Source organism: Ambystoma mexicanum, chromosome 6p (genome assembly GCF_040938575.1).
Source record: "Ambystoma mexicanum isolate Mex_15411 chromosome 6p, UKY_AmexF1_1, whole genome shotgun sequence".
In the NCBI taxonomy this organism is placed as follows: domain Eukaryota; kingdom Metazoa; phylum Chordata; class Amphibia; order Caudata; family Ambystomatidae; genus Ambystoma; species Ambystoma mexicanum.
In genome coordinates, this window is record NC_090935.1 from 348,254,458 (window position 1) to 348,279,275 (window position 24,818).

Below are 24,818 nucleotides of genomic sequence, written 5' to 3' on the forward strand. Positions count from 1 at the left end.
ACGTACAGCGGTAGTCTAGTGCCATCAGCATAGGGGCCACCCAGTGCTCCAGATAAAATGTGAACATGGGAGCATTTTGCTCTGTATTTATTAAAGTTGTTAGTAAAATGATTTTTAGGGAGTAAAAATGTAAGTACAATTCTCAATGAAGAAGATATGTTTTTAATGAAAAACAGAAATGTGTTTGTAATGTTTATTTCTTTGCACCAAGTTATTCATGCACATTAAAAGATACATGTTTACTTCTTACAATCAGGCAGCTGAAGCAGTAGTTTCTTCCTGTGGTGGTACTATGTGCCCTACTGGTCCAAACATATCCATGGAGCTGTGAGGGTGAAAGCAGGGGCACAAGATTCTACAGGTCTTTTTTCTATTTTGTGTTGGAGTATTTTTACTCCGAATGACTTTTTGGGGGAGTATTTGCCAATTTGTAGGGCATACAAGTGGCCAATACACCCCTTAGCCGTAGGGCTGGGGCCACCTATGGTCTTAAATGCTGGGTGGAGGTAAATGTAAGAGGGCACTGGTTACAGTGGTGATCCCTGAGGGACTCCACGTGAGACCTGGTAAATGTTAGGTAGGTCAGGAGGTGAAACATCCTTTTATTGGGATGTATACAAATTGACCTAATGACAATTGATCGCAGGAGAATTGGTCTAATTTAGAAGGTCAGTTAGGACATATATGCAGGAGAAAACCCCCTGCAACCTGCCACCTAATCCAAAAAAAGACAATCCCCTTATATTATTTATTATCCCAAACCCACCCCACATATGTATAAAAGAACTAAAATAAAGGTAAAGGTCAATTGTGAGAAGGTCAGTTAGGACCACTATTATTAGTAGGTCAATTAGGACAAAAGGTCAATTTGAAAAGGTCAATTTGGGTAATACCTTTTATAGAAGGTTTGTGGCATGCTCTGGAGGAATAGATTTTGTGTCTGCTGCGAGATCTGTTATTCAAATAGGCCCCTCTGCTCTATACATGAATTTACTTAGTTGTTTGTAGGGACCAGCCAATAAAGAATACATGAGTGGTTTGCAGATGATCCTCGCTAACATATACCAAGAGAATTTGGGTGATTTATTTTTTCGCAGATCTCTGAAATGTGTAGTAATTCATCCAAAATGTTCAGCCGGTAATACACTTCTGTAGCAGATTGCTATCCCCACACTGAGCCCTATAACATGTCATATTAAAGCATGCCTCAACGCACTGAAGCACCTAAACAGCAAAGATAGGGCAGTGGGACATGTTTGCTTGGCCCTCTGTGCTAAAAAATAGTATATGTTCTACTCCTACCAAAGGTTGAGAAACAACCAGTCCTCCAGATAAGAGTTTGAAGCACCAGTATTTTACTCCCTATTTTTTTTTAAGTTGGGAGAAAAATAATTGTTTTAGAGAGCAAAAAAGTATGTCCCGTATTTTGTGAGTACAATTTTTTTGAATGTAAAACAGAAATATTTTTGGAATAAATATTTCTTTGCATCTAGTTATTCGTGCACATTAAAGGATACTTTAGTGCTACTTCAGTTTCGGCAGTAATAATATAAGTTTCTTACTGTGGCACTACATCTACTTCTGGTCCAAACATGTCCAAGGAGCTGTGTTTTTCCTGTTTTTTTGTCTGGAGTATGTTTACTCCGTATTTTTCTCTTCAGGGAGTATTTGCCTACTTTTAGGGAGTAAAAGGGGCAGATACACCACTTATCGGTAGAGCTGGAAACACCTACTGCCTGCACTATGAACAGAAAAGCTGAAGGCCTTTGGAGACTTATCCAAGTTGCATACGCTGCCACTGAGTATCCACCATAAGCACAGCACTCAGAGACTTTTGAAAATAGGCAATGCCAACGCAGTGCCTAGGCCTTTCGGGGCACCTTCTCTGCCTCACTTCTGCTTGATCCCAAATGGGAGAATGAGACGGATTTTAGGAATGTGTCAGGATCCCTCTCAAAGAGTGAGCATCACAGCCCTCAAGCTGTCTGAAGCTCCCCTCCCAGCTCATGATATACTCTCTGGGATGGCCAAAACAGTTCCTTATGCAAATCGCACTACTATGGGCTGGGGGCAGCTTCACTGACAACCTGCAAAGGGAATGTACAACAAGGGCGTGGGAGGGATCAAACCTTCATCTGTACGCTTAAGAACACGACAACCCTACCGGGGAGCTCATGTACACATATGGTCCATATTTAATAAGGTTTATAACGGGGCACACATGGAGCAAATGGATTTAGCAATCACTTCGGTTTTTTATTTTTGGGAGAAAGCTTTCGCTTCACTATTGAAATGCAAAAGATGGTGTTAGATTGGACCAAAAGTAGTCTGCGTTGCTCCTAGTTGCGTCATAGCAAGACATAGTAGAAACAAATGCCCTGCTTTTTTGGCATACACACAATATGAATGTGCAGCTTTGCGAAGTGAATACATTGTGTGCATTAGGGGCCACCAGAAGCTCAGGTGCAGTACTGCACTGGCAAATGGCCACTCGGTGCCACAGTGCCACACATTTGGAAGTTTAGCACTTGACATATACAAACTACATACCGTGTTTAAAAAGCAAAACACGTTTGCACAAGAAGCAGAACCGGGGCAAAGTAGGTTGCTCTATTTTTGTTCAAGAGCCAAAACGTTCGTGTTGGCTGAAGCGGGTGCGCGGATTTAACCCATTGCGCACTTGCGATGAAGCTGCAGCACTTCACAAAAGATCGTGGGCCCTTCTCCAAAGCCCTTTTCACTGGGGTTTAGCCATTCAAAAGTCTTTTTTGTAAATCAGGCCCCGTGTCGCCGTCCATCAGGAAAACGCTTTACTCCGTTATGTGACTCAAGTGGACATTGGGCTTTTAAAATGTAAAAATTGCATTGTTTTCAAGAACAGAGGCAGTATAAAAACCTCGAAGTGTTGGTGAAAACCAGTTCCTGAATATGTTAAAATAAACGCCACCATTAAACAGAGTTTGGTATCAGTATTATAGAAATCCACATGAACTGTGAACAAAGGGGCACCATCAGACATCCTCTTCTCGCTAGGTGTTTGCAGGCTTATTGGATTCTATAAAAACTGCTACACACTGATGGGAGTAGGAGAGCAGATCTTAATACATAAATATTTCAGCTCAAACTATGGAGGAGTCAGCACAAACAAGAGTTCAGGATTTAGTGTTTTATTAAACAAGGGCCCGATTGGTGGAATATTTGCCCTGTTCAAAGTGAATTTGCACTGCTGAAAAGTGACTTTGCACTACTGACACAAACCCTGATTCATGGAACCGTGCAGTGTGTATTTTTGCTGTGCGAAGTCCGGGCAAAGTCATTTTATACTGCAAAAATGACTATGTACTGACTGCGCACGGACTTTGCACGGCAAAAATACACTTTGCACCGTTCCAGGCAGTGCAAAGTCACTTTTCAGCAGTGCAAATTCACTTTGAACTGGGCAAATATTCAATTAACCAGGCCCTAAATGAATATATATATATATATTTTTTTAAAAAATTGTTTCATCTTTTTTTATTTTGCGAACAAAGAAATTAACATAGATAATTTATTTTAAATAATATAAATAAATGGAGTGATATACTATATACTATGATTGGAGGGGAGGGGTTCATGCAGGCAAAAAGGTTGCATGTTTTCTCCCCAGCTAAAGCTGTATTTACTTTAATTATTTTAATTAAGTATGTTTTTTTGCTTTGTTTAAGGGTATGAAACACTGGGGTGTGGAACCCTCTACAGTTCTAGAGAAGCGTGGCAAAAACTAGTAAACAACAAACCACATGGCTGGCTCATGGAAACCTGCGGAAAACTCAGAAGCATGTTACGCACTGCTGTTGGAGTAAAGCACTGCACTCCCATTCAAAGCACCACAGTCATTGCGCTCTCCCAGTCCACAGACAGCAATGTATAAAATCATCATAGATCGAAGGCGTGATAGAAACATGTTCAGGAAAATTCTGACCCGACATCATGTGGATAATGATGTCATCTAAAGCTAATTGGGTGCTCAAGTCTGCTAATCCACTTGGCCCTTGACGTAAGTAGAACAGCCATGGGCCTGATCACGACCTCGGTGGTAACGCTAACGCTATTAGCGCGGGGGCTATTAGCGCGACGCCATAGCCCCCGGCGCTAATAGCGCGGGATCACGAGTTGGCCGGACTTGGAAGTCCCCATTCCTCATTGAGCTCATTCGGGAATGCCCCATTCCCCATTGGGCTCAATGGGGAAAATTTGCGCTCGTACAGCCGGCGGATTTCCCGCCGGCGGTAATAGCGCAAATTTTCGATGGATTTCCCCCCAGCCAAGAGCTGGGGCGAAATCCGCCAAAGCCCTGATTTGGCGGACCCTTAAATCCGGCAGTAATAGCGCTACCGCCGGATTTAAGGGTTACCGCCGAGGTCGTGATCAGGCCCATAGTCTGCCATTTCCCTCCCACTGTTCGGCCATCTTGCACCAGTCATAGTTGCTTTGTTCATTGGCAGAATGGCAAGGACTGGTGGCTGTAAAAGCTAGGCAGCAACATTCAGAGTTTGCTCTCGGTTTCCTGTCTGTTTGACAGGTAGACCCCTTCTTGCACTAAATGGCCCTAATTCACAGAACGTTTCACGCGGAGCAAAGAGATTTTGCACTGCAAAAATAAACTTTGTGCCACCGGGCCGAATTTACAGAGCAAAGTGACTTTGTACTGCAAAAGTACTCTTTGCACTGTGCTAATTGGGCCTAATTCACAAAAAAAGCTCTAAGTCTGCACAGAATTGGTGCTTTTGTTGTGAATTGACCCCCATTAGCGTGGTGCAAAGTGTACCTCTGTGTATTAGCGCAATGTGTATTTATTTTACTAAGAAGGAAGAAGCACACAATGGGCTGGTGTCAGGATACGTTATAATTCTACATATGCAGTACTTCCGTGTGTGGTCCTGGATGCAGAAAGAGTAGCCCGAGAGCGGGGGAATCCACGTGATTCCACCACAGAGCACTGGGCTGGCTAGGGTGGGATCCAGTCGTGTGGTGATAGGAGACTGACCATGAGACACTCTCTCTGGAGATATTACTTTTATGGGCAAAAACTGTACCTTTTCATATATGTTGTCGGAAGCTGGGACGGTAAAATGGCACAGTTGCTAATCCCACAGATTCTTTCCCCCAATAAGCTTTAAGAAGCAGCAATTGCAGGAGATCGTGTCTATTACCAGGGGCTCTTACAGTGGGCTGCATGCCTGCTTCACCAATGATCTTGCTGCAACGTCAGATGATCCAGCAATGTCACATGGTTCAGCAACGTCACATGGTCCAGCAACGTCACATGGTCCAGCTCAGTGATATTTTCATCAGACTTTTCAAGGATTTGAAGAGAATTAAGGTTCCCATAGGTAAAAACGTGCCTTTGTGTTAGCATCGCTGTTGGCCTTCCTGGGTTTATTATTGGCTGTATCCCCTGGATGGAAATTCAAGAAAAAAAAACGCCTTTCAAAACAACAAACTCAAAAAAACAATCTAGCAACTTTATCAAACTACTGCATAAGTATTGCAAATACGATTAAATATCTTTCCCATTTTAGCCTTCACGTTTCTTTCATCTATAGCCAATATAATAATATACCCAGAGAAGTCAGGAAAATATCGCAAATGTGTTTGTGTCATCTCTCCAGCCATGAGAAAGGCTGCATTAAGACTCAGCCACTGGGATTCTCCATAATGCAACTGGCTCAAATGCAAACTCAATGGATGTATTTCACCTTCTCAATCACAGTAAATAGGTTTTTTGGTGCATTTCATCTCAATGCAAATCCGCAAATATTTCGGTTATTTCTTTCTGTATTTCAATTTGTTTCAATTATACCTCTCTATTATTTTATGTAAAATGGAGCTAAAGGTTCCACCAACCCAATTTTTGACCCGGTCCGGGTCCTTTGTCTTGCCCTTTATGTTGTATTGCTTTAGTGCTGTTTCTTTTCTTTTTTAAAAGTACTATTCCTCCTTGCTGATTATTCCCTAAATACTCACAATTTTTCAGTTGTGACATGTGACTTTTGCGTCTATTTATGATATACATTTTGGAGATTCTTGTTAATAACTTGATAAGTGAATGTCAATGATGGATGCATTTGAGCCCAGGTTGAAGCTTCACCCGCTAGCTCGTGATGTGGCAGCCCCACAATCTCTCTGCCCACCTTAGGCCGATGCTCAGCAGTTGCATATATGTACCTATCTAATTACTGGCCCATGGCCTCAATGCACCCTATATTTATGGATGTCTCTCTGTCACCAAGTGCCCCCTTTAACTGTCCAAACTCATTACTCCTGCACTAACAGGCTTGCTCCTGCCACAATAACCATTGAAGCTACATAAAGACACTCTGAAAAGGCACTGCCCCATTGACCGTTTTTAGTTTGGGCTATTAGATGTCGCTTGTGCTACACCTATAACCCAAAACTATTGAAATAGAGTACAGATAGGGAGAAATGGCAAATGAGGAGGGGCACACAGCTTTTAGGTGTTGTTTGTGTATTCGCTCACCCATTGGCTTGCTCACTGCCCAAAGCACCTCGTCATGGGAACTCTTTGAGTTTGCTTTAATCAAGCCTTACCATCAAACGTTGCACTCATGTGCCTGTCAGTATTTTTTCAAAGCTGTCTTCTGAGAGTTAATTACTTAATTGGAGTTGTAAACCTGCTACTGGTGTAATAAATATGTTTTAACCAGGCCTGTCTTCAGCCACTCGATTTACAAGCACTCTGCGTGTCCTTCACTGTATTCCTGTTAAAAACAAGCATTGTCATAGCCAACAGTTTCGGCTTGTTTATAAATATTAGGCATTTTCCAGGCACTGCAATTAGATGCCCATATACTCGCACCATTTTGCACCTGCTACCATCAATGGCCAGTTAACACTGCGGCAGTGCCTGGCAAGGGCCTTTCTTATGCCTACACAAAAGCTCAAACTGTTGGCATTGCCAATGCTTGATTTCTGGATGTACGACACCTCTCTTGGAATGTTCAACCAAAGAACTAAAGAGCTCCAACATTAGGTGCTTACTTTGAGTTTGTTTCTTAATGACTTCCATTTGAGTTGAATACATTACCATAAAGAAAATGGGGCCAGACCGCAGGATGCAGAGCTACCCTCCAGAATGGAAGGGAGAGATGCATCTGGGGGTCCCACTCTTGCCTACTCCCACAAGCCCTGCAATGTCACACTGTGAGCCACTACGGGGATGGCATGCCATTTCAAGTTGGAAAACGTGTCTCAGCTGAAGAGACCTAAATTATTGACACATCATGAATAAATTACACTTTGCGTTGTTGAAGATCATTATTCAAGAGTGGCTTCATTGACAGTAAAACAAAACTGCAAAGAGGATATGGCATAAGCAGAAACCATGACGCAAACTATTCCCAACAGATGAAATAAAAGGGACATGGTGTAGCTCATTTAATTGCATTTGATTAGACGCATTACTGCTGCTTCGGACTCTAGGTTGGTCAGGACGTGCAGCATGCGATGGCGCGGGTATCAGTTCCAGCAGGTACGGCACTGTGGAAATCCTGCTGTCCGTGCTGGGCTGCCATGGGGTAGTTTGATTTAATTTTGAGGTATTTGTGTCACCACTAACGACCCTTAAGGTATCTAATCGCTCAGAGAGTCCCAGTGTATCAATCAATCAAAAAGTCTGGAACACTGAGGGGAACTAAAAAAGAAAGGTGTTTAGCTTTTTTCTGAAGGCCAGCAAAAATGTTATGCCACATAGTTCTAGAGGAAAAGAGTTCAAGGTGGAAGCCGCCAGACCCTGGAAAGAGTGCCCAAAAGCTCTTCAAAACGTCTACAAAATGGCAGAGATGAGAAATGGATGATTAGGTCTTACGTTTCTCAAGAGGGAGTGCCATTTAATAAGATCTGTCATATAGTCAGGAGCATTTCCATATAAAGCTTTGTGGACCAGGGTCATGGCTTTAAACATCACCCTACCTTCAATGGGAAGCCAAGGCAAGTCTCTGAGCACTGGGGCCATGTGAGCCCTCCGAGGCATGGTGGTCACGATGCGGTCTGCTGTTGTCGAGCCTTACCTGGTCTGACATCAAAGCGCCAAGACATTACCGCAGACACAACTTCAGAGGAAGGGGAAATCACCTGCTAGTCTCCACTTGTTTCCCTCTGGCAGCGATAGTGCCAGATTGCAGCGTGTGAGGGTATTAGTGGGTGCAGTAGAGCTGGATCGCAGCATCTAAGGGTATCAGTGGGTGCAGTAGAGCCGATCGCAGCGTGTGAGGGTATCAGTGGGTGCGCTAGAGCCGGATCGCAGCGTTTGAGAGGTATCAGTGGGTAACCCATGTGTATGCTATGATAATGCCATTGCACACCATGGTTTGTTAGTAAATGAGATGGACTACCTTAGCGAAATAAATGCCTGCCTCTTGGGTCCGATGGCCAGTGCTTGTTCACCACCCAAAGTAAAAGAATCCCATTGTTGTTGAATATGCATTTTAGCTAGTAATATTTCATATTCAGTGCATAAACAATACTATATTCAGATACATATATCCATAAAAGCAACAACATGCATAAAAGACATTTGTAAACATCGTACTAAACGTACACTATACACTCTATAACTTGAACATATATTCCATTTCAATGGCTTTACATAAAATGCCACTCCAAACTAAAAGTGTGGAAAAATACAGCATTACAAGTTTCAACCTGTCACAGCTGCTCCAAAAATTAGAATGATGTAAACTCCTTCAGTTTCTTTTCTCTTTCTGACTGAGGTTTTCATATAAGTACAAACAGAGCCCGTGCCGTAATGGGAGATTCAAGTAAAGTGCTGGGTGGTACTGGCTGAAACTATTATCCTTGAAAATAGGCACCAATAACTCTTTCCTCAATATTGTACACATGGGGCAGAAGAAGAAGAAATGTGGTAAGTCCTCCTGTTCCACCTGGTACATAGTACACTTAGTCTGAATGCTCAGTCCTGACCTCTTGGATAACAGTACAAAATTAAACATCTTTTTATGTTACCAGTTGCTAAAATCATAAAACGTCTATTGGCTGGTTTAATTATTTCCAAGGTTTCCCTTTTCTTAATAAAGCAAATGTTCACTCTTTCTTTGAGACCACGACTCATTGGATTATTTCATTGGATTATTTAATAAGGATGCATTATTAAAATTGGTTGTGACGTTAATGTTCCGTAACATCTCTTTCCAAAAGAGATGATTGAAGACTGGTGGAATAAAGGCCTATTGAATGATGAGGAATACCCCTACACGAATATAACATGACCAGTAATGGCCATCATTTTTTACCAAAAGTTCACAAAAACTACGACAAATTTCCAGCATGCCGACCGATCATAAATGGCATAGGTTCCATAACAGAGAAGATCTCTCAGTACATTGACATACATTTGCAACCATTGGGAACGAGTCTAGCGTCCTTTCTCAGGGACACTAAGAATGTAATACAACAATTGGAACAGATTCCCTGGGAAAACAATTACATGTTTGTTACCTTGGACGTAGTCTCTTTGTATACAAGTTTAGAACATAAGAAAGGCCTGGAAAGCACAGAATGTTTTCTGGAAATCAGATCAATTTCATATACCAATCAAAATGAAATGATACACAAAATGTTAAAGTTTGTGTTAGAGAATAATATCTTCACATTTGACACAGTGATCTACAGTCAACAACAAGGGACGGCAATGGGCACGAAATTTGCGCCATTTTTCACAAACCTATTTATGGGGCACCATGAATTGAAGCATGCGTGGCAACATAATTCGTTCAATAAAAACAATTCAAAAAATATTGTCTATTAGGGACGATACATAGGCAACGTTCTTATGATTTGGAATGGAGAAGAATCTGGGCTCCATGATTACGTCAACTATTTAAACAGAAATTATTATAACATCAAATTTACAATGAACAGCAGCAGAGAGAAAATAGATTTTCTAGATCTTGAACTGTACATAGCCGGAGATAAAATTCGTACTAACCTATTCATCAAACCCACAGCAGTCAACAGCATCTTACATGCGCAGAGTAACCACCGCAAACACATTATCAAGAACATACCATACGGAGAAATACTAAGAGTGAAAAGAAATTGTAGCACAGGAGAAACATTTAATATTTAATAAACATATGAAGCCTATGAAAACAAAATTCATGCAAAGAGGCTACTATCTAAAACATTTAAACAAAGCATTTAGCAAAGCAGAAAACACCCCAAGAGACTATGGGCCTCATTACACGGATGGCGGAGAACCATGGCGCTATTAGCGCCATGGTTCATGCCGGTAAAATACCGGTACCGCCTTGGCGGAAAGGGGAATTACCGCCCCATTCCAAGGTTGGCGGGGCGGTAATTCCCCCTTCCACCATGGCCCTTCCCCATTCCCATTTTTGCCCCATAGGGCTCAATGGGAATGAGGAAGGCGATAATTACGGTACCGCAAATTGCGGTACCATAATTAGCTCCCTGGGTCCCTTTGCGGGTTGGTTTTTAACACCTGCAAAAAGCAGGCATTAAATCCCCCAACCCGCAAAGGGACCTCGTAGTAAGGCGGTAAGGATTTACCGGTACCGGTATTTTACCGCTAACGGTAAATCCTTACCGCCATCCGTGTAATGAGGCCCAATATGTTAAAAGATATACAAAAAAACTAAGAAAAATTAGACCAAATTAAGTCTTGTTACTATGTACAGCAGTGATGCTCGGATCACAAGAGGTATTCTGAAAAAACACTGGAATATATTAAAAACAGATGACAGCATTAGGAAGTATATAGCTGAAAGTCCATCAATTATCTTCTGGAGAGCTCCCACAATACAAAAACAGATAAGTCCAAGCAATCTGAAAAAAGAACCACCGAAAGACCTCAGCAGCTTTGTAAACATACCACCACCCAAAGGAATGTATAGATATGGAAACTGTAGGATTTTCCCACAGATTCTGAATGGAGTCCAAAATCAAGTCCTACCAAATGGGAAAAGCAAGACGTATCAAACAATTCATCAATTGTAACAGTACATTTGTAATATAGGGGATCATATGTGTGTGTCAGAAAATGTATATCGGAAGTACTAGCAGGGCCTGGAAATAAGACTGCTCGAGCACTTGAGAGCAATCAGAAATAGAGACTCAAGATACCCGATGTCAATGCAGTTTCAGTACTGAACAAAAAGACTCAGAAAAGGAAAAAATTAAATTCCTGTGACTGCAAAGGTCAAAACCCGGGAGAGAGGAGGAAATAGATAACTGGTACTCAGAAGAAAAGAATCTGAATGGATTTTTCTTATGGACGCGCTTACCACAGCTTTAAACACGGAACATGAAATGGCCTACTGGCTATACCAAAAAAAGAAAACCAATAGATTGTATGAAGACTCCTGACTTGCCATGTTTACTAAGTAACAACAAAAGAATGTTCTGACTGTATCATATCTTTGCTGGTTTTTAGTTTTGTTACATGTTACATAAATAGAGATGGGCAAAAGTATGTCTGAATAATCGGAAAGTGTTAAGATGGGCACAGTTCCCTATTTGATCATGGTGGTCAGAATAACTGAGAAAGGTTAAGGTGGAAAGAGGTTAGGTTTTCTAAAGTCGGTCTCTATAAATTATTCGTATACACAATGCAATGGAAAATAATAGGTATCACTTTAATTTGCAGGCATAATTAGGTTAATCTATCAAAGTATAGAAAAGAGTTAAGTGACATGCCAATCTGACTATAAAATGTCAAATTCATACTAGGAACAGTAGAGGCATCAAAAATCACCATGATACGCTAATATGCAGTGACACGAGACGTAAATACGTGATGACGTCAACACCCACAGAAGCGTGGTGACGTCATTCACGCAAACGGGTATAAATTAGCTCAGAAAGAGCCTGAATATGGCACGGAACGGATCAAGTAAGGACAATCACATCCTAAGAACAACTGAAACGGGCAAGGGAGTGGTAACTAACTACTAGGTTGCTGCAATTTGATCACACACAGTATTAGAAGGTCTGATGCTTAGGGTAAGTTAGAAGAGTAAAGGTTCACTCTAGTCTTCAGTATCTCTCTAAAGAGGAGTTTGATTTGGGAGGAGGTAAAAGGGTGATAGTCTACAATAATTGATAAACAGGAGAGGAAAAGCCTGAATCTAAATGTAAGCTCAGTCAAGTCAAACAAAGGAAGACCAAAAAAGGGAAATTAATGGGAAGCAGGATGGTTGGAGCATCCAATGAATATAAATAGGCAACTAATCACATTAATCACAGTTTAATTTTAAGGAAACAACTACAAGACAAACAAGCAAAATCTGAATTACTACAATTGAGAGAAGAAATAAAGGGAAAGACAGAATTCTCTCCTGAGGAACCCTGGGAATAGACCATGGGGAAACACGTGTTGAGAGACAAAAGAGAGAATTGAAGTAATCATGTTAAGTGAGAACTTGATCATATGAGAAATAAGGAACATACATGATTGATATTAAGAAGTTGAACTATGGAAATGTATGAATTTAAATACATGCCAAATACGGAATGAGAATACAAGAAATAAAGAAGTATTTGGAGCAAAAGATGTGAAAGAAATATGTTTTCCTTCTTTTTGACCATTAATGTACCATTGGAGTTAAATCTCAAACAATAGGTAAACAACAGGTAAACCATACAGTTAGAGCACAGCAACGGGGCACGGTCATGAGTAACTAGTGTCGGGGTCGATAGAATCGGTCACAATCAAGGTGTCAATGCATGCAGACAACTGGAAATTCAGAAACAGCAAGGACAGGATTTGCTTGGAAAACAAACGAACAATTGACCGAAATTGCTGAATATGAAATACAAAATATGTTTACAAAACAGCTTGTTTCCTTTCCCAGAGTGTGGGTTGGATTGTTGTATTTTTGAATCATTTAACTGGGGTGCTCTCAACCCTACCAGATTCTGTCACAATGAATGGCGTGGCCCCTCCTTTGGGGTGGTTGTTCAATTGCCCTAAATGATTGTTGCACAGTAAAGCATATGGCAACACAACAGCGCCAGATCCCATCATGCCCAATAAGTAGGGCAATTCTAGATCCATTTACGCCCATTTAGCACAATAAAGCCTACTTCCATTACCATGCCCAGGGTCAGCTTGCCCATCATAGCTTCCAAAGTTTAAATAGAAGAAGCATGACTGGAGGAGGGAAGCTCTCGCACACATTCAATCAGCAGACACAACAATGACAAACTCAAAGTTCGGGATCCCTTCCAAGTGCAGACTGAGCAGTGGAACGTTCCTGAAAGGTCACGCGTACAAGATACACCGAGAGGCAAAGAGGGCTAAGGGAAGGGGCAACGGTGCATGCATTGTGTAAAGTCCCATTGGCACCAGAAACACCCCAGCCCTGAAAGGCAGATGAAAGATTCACGCGCGACAGGCCTGGTCTGCAAACGAGTAACCTGATTCTAGCGAGCCGGGAACGCAGTGATCACAGGCACCTGCAGAGTGAAGAACTTCTATCTCTGTGGCTACAACAGTGCCTGCAAGCTTTCTCCCCAGACGTACCCACAGAGAGGGTAAATGTTAATATGGCAGGAGTCGCCTTAACTTAATGGAAAGTTGAATACATATAACACTGTTAGAAATCCCAGATTAATTATTATCCCTAAATGGAAGCGCTATCAAAAGGTGGCGACAGCTTTACCGAGCCAGAGCCAAATGCAAGGCAGCATCTTGGCTTTGAGCTGCCAAGCTTCCTCTCCTCCTCCTCGAATCATGCCTTTAAGCCTTGGTTTCACTAAGGAACGTGTCTACCATCAACCATAGCTCTCAACTCACACGCTTTTGGTGGGTGTCACCCGCCCTGTAAAGGGCTGTATCACCCGCCAAGCCTCCTGCACGCTCATTCATTCCAATCGGCGTCTTACCCGCCAAAAAACAAAATTGGGTGATTTCAGCCGCCTTTGCAGCACAAATGGTTGAGAGCTATGCATCAACGGTGCTGTGTACTGGGCTTAATACGTGTAGTTACTCAGTCAAACTCCCTTACACTGCAATAGTTGTCGAAGAAGAGCACCCTAAACTGAATAGACTGGCCCTGTGAGCCCGCACACCACAACACAAAAACATTTAGAGTATGAGTCTGCACAGCATACACACACAAACCTACCGCTTTCACACTCTAGACAAGCATACCCACTCTAAGCCACCTAACACACAATGAGGCCTATCAGTCGACAACTGGCCCAACCAAAGGCACCACTAAACTACCACACTCATTCGACGGTTTCTGTGACAGAAGGCCACGCTTGCTCTTTGTACACCCAAGCCACACCAACACCTGCAAGTACACGCTGTTCTAGGCCAAATCCCAGAGCTGTGCACAACACACATTCCACAAACCCGACCGAGCGATGCAGCCATACCAATGGCAGATGTGCACAATACAAATAAGATACAATGTAAAAAAAGAACACATAACATAACTCACTGATTTAGTGACCCAGTGAATGCCATGAACTCTCCCTCACTCACACACACTCACTCACGTGTGCTCTGATGGGTATCTGTTTGTAACGCTGATGGAGGTGGATCAATGTACAAGTCCTACATCCTTCCAAAATCCTTGCGCCCCTCAACGTGTACGCCTACAGCTGGCCCTTATACCCTGGCACCCTCCTTTCTCTCAGTACATGTAATCCATGCCAGATGGTCAGCAGAATGTACAGGTATATATAGATCTCTTCTCGCCAGAGATTAGCTTGCATTTGCAGGGATAACAAAGCCTGATTTAGACCTCTGATCCCTGATCTTGCACTTCTTACATCAGAGGTTTTTGCATGGAAGGGTGACCCTACGACCCCAGAGCACTGCAGTAAGTCTTCTTTTGAACCAGCTCGAGAAAGCTTTGGCTCTATTCTAGAACTCTTGCTGACATATCGTAGACTAGACCTCTCTGGTCTATCGGGTCTTCCGCAACGCAGAGACTGCCCCTCCCACTGATCCACTCCTTCTTGTTTGTAATTCCATCATCTTATCCTGCATCCAAAAAAACACACAGGCTATTCCAACTGTACAACCAAAAATTGCTTCTAACAGAATGTTCTCAAACGCATCCATTACTCCTGTTTTAGTATCTATTGGCACATGGATACAGTTTGATTGTAAGCACTCCACAATTCATGAACTCTACTTGATTAAGCTTTGATTTATGCCAAACACTCCCACTTGCTTATAAAAATGTATTTTTTATTCAAGAATCATCTTTTTGAAAAAATTATTTCATTTCATCATATTTTTTTTTACTTTTTCAATGTTTCCCGCCCCCTGATCGCATACATTTTTGTGCTTGAATAAATATACGTATATGACATGGGTAACTAAAACCAATTCCTACACAAAGACATAAAACCTGCATATCTCCGTAAATGAAATAGATGCACCAAAACTATTCTTCAGGTATGTATTATTGCTTCCCACCACCTCACGCTAGCCAATCCTCTGTCTAATACATTAAAGTGCTATTGTGCTCTGTCCTCATGTGGGATAATGAAAAACATACGTAATGAAAATATATGGCTTGTCATGTGTTCCATTTTTCCTCTGCACCAGTTTGTGTTTATTAGCCTTGTCACCTCAAACTCTGACAGCCTGTCTTCATTCAATGTATTTGCATATCGGCGGGAATTGTCGCCCTACGCATTCCCAAAGGGGGAAATGAAAGCTGCTGAGACGTTTCGGCAAACATTTTTCAATGGTAGCCTTGCCTTCATCATGACAGATTAGTCAAACTGAACTTGTGTGTGGACATGGACATCCCCTAAAAAAAATCAATAGATGTGCACCATCACCACCTACTGTGAACATGTGTAAAATGCCTCTTTTAATTAAAAATGTGATAATAGTGGCCTATTTTACTTGCCCTCTAACCTGCGCTGCCCCGGAGCGCGCGCAAATCGCTGTGTTCTCAATTCAGTAGGATGGCATCTATTGGCGTTACATTCCTTGTCGAAATGATGCCTGTAATAATCATTAGAATACTTTGGTTTGTGTATTGGCCTGCCTTTGTGAATGTAAAGACTCTTTCTTGTGAAGCCTGCCCTCTAGAGCAGGGCGCAACACTCGTACTCTGTACATTTATAAAGCCAGGCCTTTTGGCTTTGTCAACGTGTGTTCGTGGTCTGTCTTTCATTTTCTGGCCATGTTAAACAGTGTCTGTATGAGTGCAGGAGGGGCTCGGCTACTGTTCTGGAGCCCTCGACTTACTACTCCCCACAACACAAAACAACAACACCCACTGTAGTCTCGTGTGGTGCCTCGTGGCCAGAGACCAAGATGGCCGAGCGGGAAACTCGCCGCTGATAAATGCTGTCTTTTTTAAAGCCGCTCCTGTGTGAATCCAAAAGAGTAAACATTGATTTTTCGGTGACGTGATCTTTTCGGAGGATGGGAAGTTCGTAGCATCTGCTGACCGGTGCGAAACGCAGCAGCTGCTTGCCATCAAAAAAACAAAAAAAAAACAATAAAACTACAAACAGCGCACAATATGGGCACACAAAAAAAAATATGCGTTCTCTTTTTTATAATTCATCTTGCAAAGAGAAATACTTGAACACACATTGCATGCAAATGGTATATAGTACATGCTGTACTGCAGATTAAAATGCCCGGCCAAAGCGCACTTCACCCGCTGTTCTTCACTTTCTCTTCAGCCAGGGCCATTTTATTTCCCCGCCGTTTTGTACAGGTTTACCTCATGGTGTGTTCCCTTGACGCATACGGTGCTTTTACTAACGGTTGGACGTCTTCTCTTCTCTGTGCGTCACTGTGTGCCTTGCCTTCTGTGGGTTTATTAAATATTCCCTTTGGTGTACTAGTATGCCTGCGAGCCCTCGTCCCAGTCGCCTCATTGTGTAATCTGCGTTAAATGCGTGCTGTCAGAGCACATATTACGTGTGATGGTCTGTCTGACTCCTGCGTCGACGTGGCGCTCGACGGTGGCAACGTCTGTCAAGATGGACATACGCTGCTCTTCGCCGCCGGGACGCAGGACACTGCCCAATGACGCCCTGCGACAGGTAAACACGCTCACCCTTCCCGCTGCGTGGTTTTGACAGGAAGAGCAGTGCCTGGATGGCCCCATTCCCGTTAGCCAGATATCACGCAGAAACCGAGTGTGACGCGCTGCGCGCGACAGCACTTGGGGTGTCCACTACCTGGATTTGCTTTCCTTCCCAGTTCAGCCTTATACACTGGTCGCTCGATATACAAGTGTGAATAGCCCTTTGCTTGGAGGCAGGGTATGGACCGTGTCGGTACGCAGTGCATTTTCTAGCCAATATAAGGTGCCGGAAGAAGTACAGCACACTGCAAACCCCGTGCACCCCGTGCCTTATAATATAGGGTGCAGGAATAAGCACACCACACTGCACTTCGTGCTTCTTTAAGGCACGGGGGTACATGGCGAGGTTTGCAGTGTGGTGTGCGTCTTCCTGCACCCTATATTATAAGGCACGGGGGTGCATGGAGAGGTTTGCAGTGTGGTGTGCTTCTTCCTGCACCCTATATTATAAGGCACGGGGTGCATGGCGAGGTTTGCAGTGTGGTGTGCTTCTTCCTGCACCCCCTATATTATAAGGCACGGGGTGCATGGCGAGGTTTGCAGTGTGGTGTGCTTCTTCCTGCACCCCCTATATTATAGGGCACGGGGTGCATGGCGAGGTTTGCAGTGAGGTGTGCTTCTTCCTGCACCCTATATTATAAGGCACGGGGTGCATGGCGAGGTTTGCAGCGTGGCGTGCTTCTTCCTGCACCCTATATTATAAGGCACGGGGATGCATGGCGAGGTTTGCAGCGTGGCGTGCTTCTTCCTGCACCCTATATTATAAGGCACGGGGGTGCATGGCGAGGTTTGCAGCGTGGTGTGCCTCTTCCTGCACCCTATATTATAAGGCACGGGGTGCATGGCGAGGTTTGCAGTGTGGTGTGCTTCTTCCTGCACCCCCTATATTATAGGGCACGGGGTGCATGGCGAGGTTTGCAGTGTGGTGTGCTTCTTCCTGCACCCTATATTATAAGGCACGGGGTGCATGGCGAGGTTTGCAGCGTGGCGTGCTTCTTCCTGCACCCTATATTATAAGGCACGGGGATGCATGGCGAGGTTTGCAGCGTGGTGTGCTTCTTCCTGCACCCTATATTATAAGGCACGGGGGTGCATGGCGAGGTTTGCAGTGTGGTGTGCCTCTTCCTGCACCCTATATTGTAAGGCACGGGGTGCATGGCGAGGTTTGCAGTGTGGTGTGCCTCTTCCTGCACCCTATATTGTAAGGCACGGGGTGCATGGCGAGGTTTGCAGTGTGGTGTGCTTCTTCCTGCACCCTTTATTGTAAGGCACGGGGGTGCATGGAGAGGTTTGCAGTGTGGTGTGCTTCTTCCTGCACCCTATATTGTAAGGCACGGGGGTGCATGGCGAGGTTTGCAGTGTGGTGTGCATCTTCCTGCACCCTATATTGTAAGGCACGGGGGTGCATGGCGAGGTTTGCAGTGTGGTGTGCATCTTCCTGCACCCTATATTGTAAGGCACGGGGTGCATGGCGAGGTTTGCAGTGTGGTGTGCTTCTTGCTGCATCCTATATTATAAGGCACGGGGTGCATGGCGAGGTTTGCAGTGTGGTGTGCTAATAGCCCCTCTTCAGCAAGTAGTTATTTAACAAGTTACATTTACTGAAACTAAGCACAATAATGAGTGATAGCAATCACGAGCAAGACGTCGAGACACTGAAAACATGTGCACTATTCACATAACCTTTGCCTCTTCCAGTGCGGCAGTATAATCAATAAAGTGGGTGTTTTCTTTATTAGTATACAGTGCAAAGTGAATAACTTCTATGGACTCACAGTTTTGGAGTTAACACACAGCGGGATAAAGTAATTTGCCCAGGATCACACACTTTCATTATTTGATGAAGGCACGATTTGAGCCGAGTCTGCTATTTGGGCACTTGACCAGATATTTCCCCAGCTCAATTTGGTACAGCCATGTGTTAATGTTTGGCTTCCCAGTGCTAAAATAATATTCTGCTTTATAAATATCACTTGAAAAAAGATTGAAAATCACGTGATAAACCAACCTGACAAAATATAAGTCCTTACCAAAAACCTGTTGACAAGAAAGTAGTATGACTGTACCTTCATGTCCAAATCCTGAAGAGCCATAAAGACACAATAGGAAATAAACTGCACAAGGTCACGTGCGTGTAGCCATTGCTACACACAGCATGCACTTTATGGACCCATTATAGCTCTAGTCACTCTACTATCAGTTCTCTGAAGAGACATTCGGGTAACAACAAAAGCTAGTACCAATTACCTACTCAGTTCTGTCTCTGCATCCATACATTAATTGGAAGTTTAAAATGCCCTGCTGATAACCAAGAGGTGCTCATTGCTTTACACGTGAAATGCACAGTGAAAATAATAGAAAAACAGGAACAGAGACCGCTAAGCAATGGCTGGGCACAGCTGATCCTGCACCCTTAAAGTTCACCTGTGCCAAGGGCAGCTGTTAGTTTCGCCCACTGCAAGATACGGCCCCGTGTCTATGGAAAACATAACAACGGCAAAAGAAGTAATCAATTTCAATTATTTGTTCATCTACCATGCTATCTTTCTGTTTAACCATACACTTATTCACTTCTGTATATATGTATATGTCGTTAGGTCTGGTCTCTGTTTGTTCATCTAACCATCTATCTCACAGAGACTTAAATAACTATTTTTGCACTATACCTATCCAACACAATACACTTGTGTATTACAGTATCATGCACACTGCACATTCATAAACTGCTTGCTAATATTAGAATCTATTGAATTTCCTTGTACCGAAGGTGAGGGACAGGGGCAATGTTTTGAGTCGATTGTAAACGGTTCTCTGTATCTACTTCCTGCATCAACATGGACACCCGCCCCTCAAACCCCCCGCCCCCCACCCCTGAAATAGCTTTATAAATTATCAGACAATATGCAAGCTTGTTCTGGTCTATCTAACCAAATGAGTCCGTGATTTCTCTCAACAATCCCGGTACATGCACAAATAATCAGAAAATAACGAAGATGTCCTAGGCTAATTCAGCACAGGCGTTGGAGAGATCCCTAAACAGTGTTGCCCTCTGCACAAATACTCACCCAGTAACCAGGCTTCCCTGATGTATTTCACCAAATGAGTTTCCTTTCAACAGACATGGTTTCTGAACAAATATCCAGGCAATAACCAAGCTTCCCCAGGTTTATTTCACTACATGTGTTGGGTATATCGTTAAACAACCCCAATTTCTGCACATATAATCAGGCAATAACCAAGCTTCCCCTTTCTATTTGATGGGGGTTTCTCTTGATAGTCCTGACTTTTCCCTATTAGGCCCTGATTGATTTAATCATTTGCGTGCAAAACAGGGATTTGCGTGACATTCTGTGCGCAAATCCCCGTTTGTCGGATGGGGATTTTCAGCAGAACGGCACGAAAATCCCTGTTTTACACGCAAATGATTTCATGACCCTATTCATGGAATAATTTGCATGGAAAAAAGGGTTCTTGCGTGCCAAACTACGCGCAAATCTGTGTTCGTCGATTCATGCAATCAAATGGGCAATACTTTTCCCGGACTTGCGTGGAGAGCTGGGAAAGGGGCAGAACACCAAAAATAGGGAAGGACTTGCTAAAAAGTGAGCATCACGAGGGGCGGCCTGCAGGCAGTCTTTCGCACGCCCACAATTGCATGGCACGAGACGTATTAATGGTTTCGATCGCCCAACCTCCAGGCCGGGAAAAGGCCAGGCAAGTCCTTCATACGATCCACCCCCCACCCGAAGGCAGGCATAAGTACACTTGTGTGTAGGATTCCCAGCAGGAAGGTGGTGGGTTTGCATGTCAGATTCAGGGGTGCATGTACGCAACAGGGTTCCGAACTTACTTAGGGGTGCACGTAGGCAGTGTAACGGGTTGAAGGAATGGTTTACGGGGGTACGCATGCAGATTTTTTTCGAGTTTAGACCGAGTTATGATTTTTCATATCGATGTTGTCCGGGTGCCAGGAACAGTTACAGGGGTCCCTGCGCAGGGTTCCCCAAAATTCTGACCTGCTTGCGGGGGACCCCACAAACTGTTTGAAGGGTGTGTTTATACCGGGCGAGCACGCAAAGGTAGCGGATCTGGCTATTTATGCTTTGCGTGTGGGCATGTCAGGGGGCGTTCCAGCCGCGACTAACGATTACAGCTACTTTGCGCGAACAAGTCCATGAATATGCCAGGCATGCCTTTTTATTCTGCGTGCAGGCTCGCGCAGTGTCCTTCTCGGCTCTCGGCCCTTGCTGGATTTCTGCACACATTTCCATGAATCAGGCCATTAGTCTCCTAATACACTGCCCCCACTGCTGACCAAACTAGGGTTACTGGTTCTTTGATGAAAGGCTTCTTTGCATTGCATGCATTGGGCAGTGTGCGCTGCAATAAACAAGCATTGTTTAGCTGAGCAAAGAGAGCAGGAAAGGGAAGCCATAGACAGCATACAATTATCGATGGATGGTTGTCAAATAAGGGGTGTACTCCACTTCACATTTCCTAGTTACATCATAAACAATTTGTGTTTCTCCCTTGTTGTGTATCAGATGTCACTTGAAACTCATGGACATATCGCCCTAGTGGATTATGAATTCAATTGTAACTGTTTGCAAGGCAGCCACACGCACTTGTGCTGACAATGGTGAGGATATATGTTACACCACTGACCACCACTGCATCGGCTGTTTGGGATCTAATGTGTGATAAAGGACTAGTGGGTACCAATGGGATCCCACTTGGTGCACATGTGATCAGAACAACATTATTATGATGCAGTATTCTTTGCAAAATAGGCTAAGCATACACACACGCGAAGTAATTGGTAGATAGGTACTCCATGCATACATGCGAGAGGCGCACACCTCAACACAAATTAACATATCTGACCGCACGTACATACAACTGCAGGCACGCAGAGCCACCTGCACATGGAAACAAAACGTAGACACATACGTGCCGCTTTGACAACAGCAGAACGGACTGGGTATGTGAGTCTATAGGAACCCGATTCACAGACACACGCATCTACAAATAGACAGGCAACCATTTCATGCACGCACTGAAAGACACACGCCCACCGACTGCAAGCAACCGCTCGCAGACCAGCATACATGCGAGGAGAACGCAGGCAGAGTCATCTCCACAACACACGGGATGCCACACCGCCCACGAGCCGGTCATGACATTGCACGCAGGTAAACAAGGCTGCGAGAACAGGTCGAGCCGGAGGACTCACCCCTTCCTGGCCGGGGATGCAGGTCTGCCGGGATCCGTGTCGCCTCATGGGGCTCCCCCGCTTGGTGTATGCGGCAGCCTCCCGTGTCTCTGCGGCTCCGTGGGGAAGGTGTGCGGCGCCCGCCGTGTCAGCCAGTCCGGGCTGTGGGAAGAGAGGACGAGGAGCCGGGGAAGCCTGTGGAAGAACCGCTGCCGGATGCTCAGCGCCCGCCTTCTGCTCTGCCAGGATTACTGTGAGCACAGAAGGCTGCCCTCAGCAGAGGAGGAGTCACGGTTGCAACATTCATGTTCCTCGCTGCGGGCGAAACTGATTTCCATCACAGCGTAAAATGTGCACAGAGCCTGCCAGTAGAGAAAGGTTAGGGAGTAATTAAGACTGCAGGAATGTGGGCAAACAGATTAACATTCTTGCAAATAGCCATGCAGCATGCATGTGCACTGCAGAAACGTATTTCAGCACTCATCACCAGCACACGGAATCATCCCCGCGCACTTCCGGACTGCACCCAATGAGACACTGTTTTATTTTTTAAATAGCGCTTCACCTGCCATGTTTGAGGGTATAGGAACTGAGGCACAAGGGGTTACAGAACTTTGCCCAGGATCACACACTTTTGGTCAAGTGTGGTAGCCATGATTAGATCTCAAGTTTCCAAATTCTCCTCAGTCGTCATATCTGATAGAAAACAAAAGTGAAACTGGAGCTGTCCACGATGTCACTCAGTACCCCGAAGTGAAATGGACCCTGTATTTGAGAGCTACCAGTCAATAATGTTATGTTGTGTATGGCCTCGCTGTGCCCGCACTGTCCCTTGTGGACCAGCATTGCAGGCGGTGTAGAATGGAGGCATGAGGGACTATATACAAGATATGATATACCAAGGGCCTCCTTACAAGTTTGATGGTGTTAGAAAAAGGGGCCTTAAAGTCACTGTTATCCTATTACTGACCCTTTCCTGCCAATTTGCACACAGCCACTTTTTGAGTGTATGTGTAAAGTGGAGGAAATAGCTCCATAACTTGCTGAAGAATTTCCTTCTCCTTATCCCCAAAAATTGAGTTTGTAACGCAGGTGGAAGTGCCACCATAAATAAATCCTACAAATCTGAATGAAGCTCGAAAGGGGTCAACAATGCCATTCACCCACTCATCACTAGATTGCTTTTCCCTGATTGGGAGTGGCAGAAAGGGTATATGAGTTTGGCAAAATGTCTGCAAGATGTGCCACCAAAATTGTTTTGAGGCCCCAAGTTCCCTCTCCCCTCCCCATACAGCACTCAAAGTAGTTTATTAGGACTTTCATGATCCTGTGCTGTGACAGTACAGTAGGAGGATACAGCATTTTGAAAATCGAAACAGTTACCATTGAATTCATAATCCATGCGCAACATGCAGAATTATTCGGCTATCTAGCTATCAACTAGGGCGATATATTCATCCCACGAGTTTCAAGGGACATCTGATTGACAACAAGGGTGAAACACACATTGTTTATGATGTAGCCTGGAAATGTGAAGCGGAGTACACCCCGTATTTGACAACCATCCACTGATAATTAGATACTGAATATGGCTTCCATTTCCGACTCCTGCACTGTCCTCATGGGCCAGCATGGCAGGAACAATGGACTACAGGGAGGAAGGACCTATATTCACCTTTTCTAAATACCAAGTTCTACATTCCTTCGCCCCAGAGGAAATAAAAATATACCTGGCAGAGAAAATGCTGTATCCCCATGCCGTGACATCATAGCAGTTGATTATGAATTCCCTAATCTTCCGACATGACGTCAAAATGGGAAGATACAACATTCAGAAAAGGCATCTAGATGCTAATAGGTTTCCATGAAGACATACTTAAAAGACATATAATGCTCTAGACCACACACATGTGCACTGTTCTTGGTCACATACACTGTTATAGACCACACAGACATACACTTGTCTAGGGTGCACATACACCAATAGCCAGCTCAAGACCCCAAAGATCTACACTATTCCTGACCACACAGTTACATAAATACATGTACATATGCACCCAGCTCAAGGTCACAAAGACCTACACTGTTTTAGATCATTCAGACATACACTGGTCGAGGCCACCTCTTCGTATGGTGTCCTTCTCGACCAAATACCTACACCGTTCATTCCCACATTCACATATTCTGTTCTAGACCATGCATTCACAAAATGTCGGAATTATTTAAACTTTATGCCAGATTCACAATGCCTCAAACTGGAGCAAATCTGTAGATTGCCGAGTGCAAATCTTTGTGAATCACATTTGTGCAAGGCTATCTCAAAAAGGTGCCAGGCAGCTCCAGACTGAGACTCTGTGAATCTGATTCAAGGCAGCGGGTGAAAATCTGAGATGTTCACTAGAGTCTCCTGATTCTTCTCCAGTGCAAATCTGCGTGAATCAGACCCAACTTGTTGTAGGTGACATTTCCATACACTGCATTAGACC

At 43.9% G+C, this 24,818-nt stretch overlaps 1 protein-coding gene across 3 annotated transcripts in view; it reads right to left on the reverse strand.

The window, feature by feature from the left end:
* PRLR (prolactin receptor) overlaps positions 1-22,644 on the reverse strand; it is an 850,394-nt gene extending 827,750 nt beyond the window's left edge. For all 3 annotated transcript variants that reach the window (XM_069627116.1, XM_069627118.1, XM_069627117.1), the window contains exon 1: positions 22,354-22,644. The gene's annotated coding sequence lies outside the window, so the exon portion shown is untranslated. The remainder of the gene's footprint in view (positions 1-22,353) is intronic.
* Positions 22,645-24,818: the final 2,174 nt, after the last annotated feature.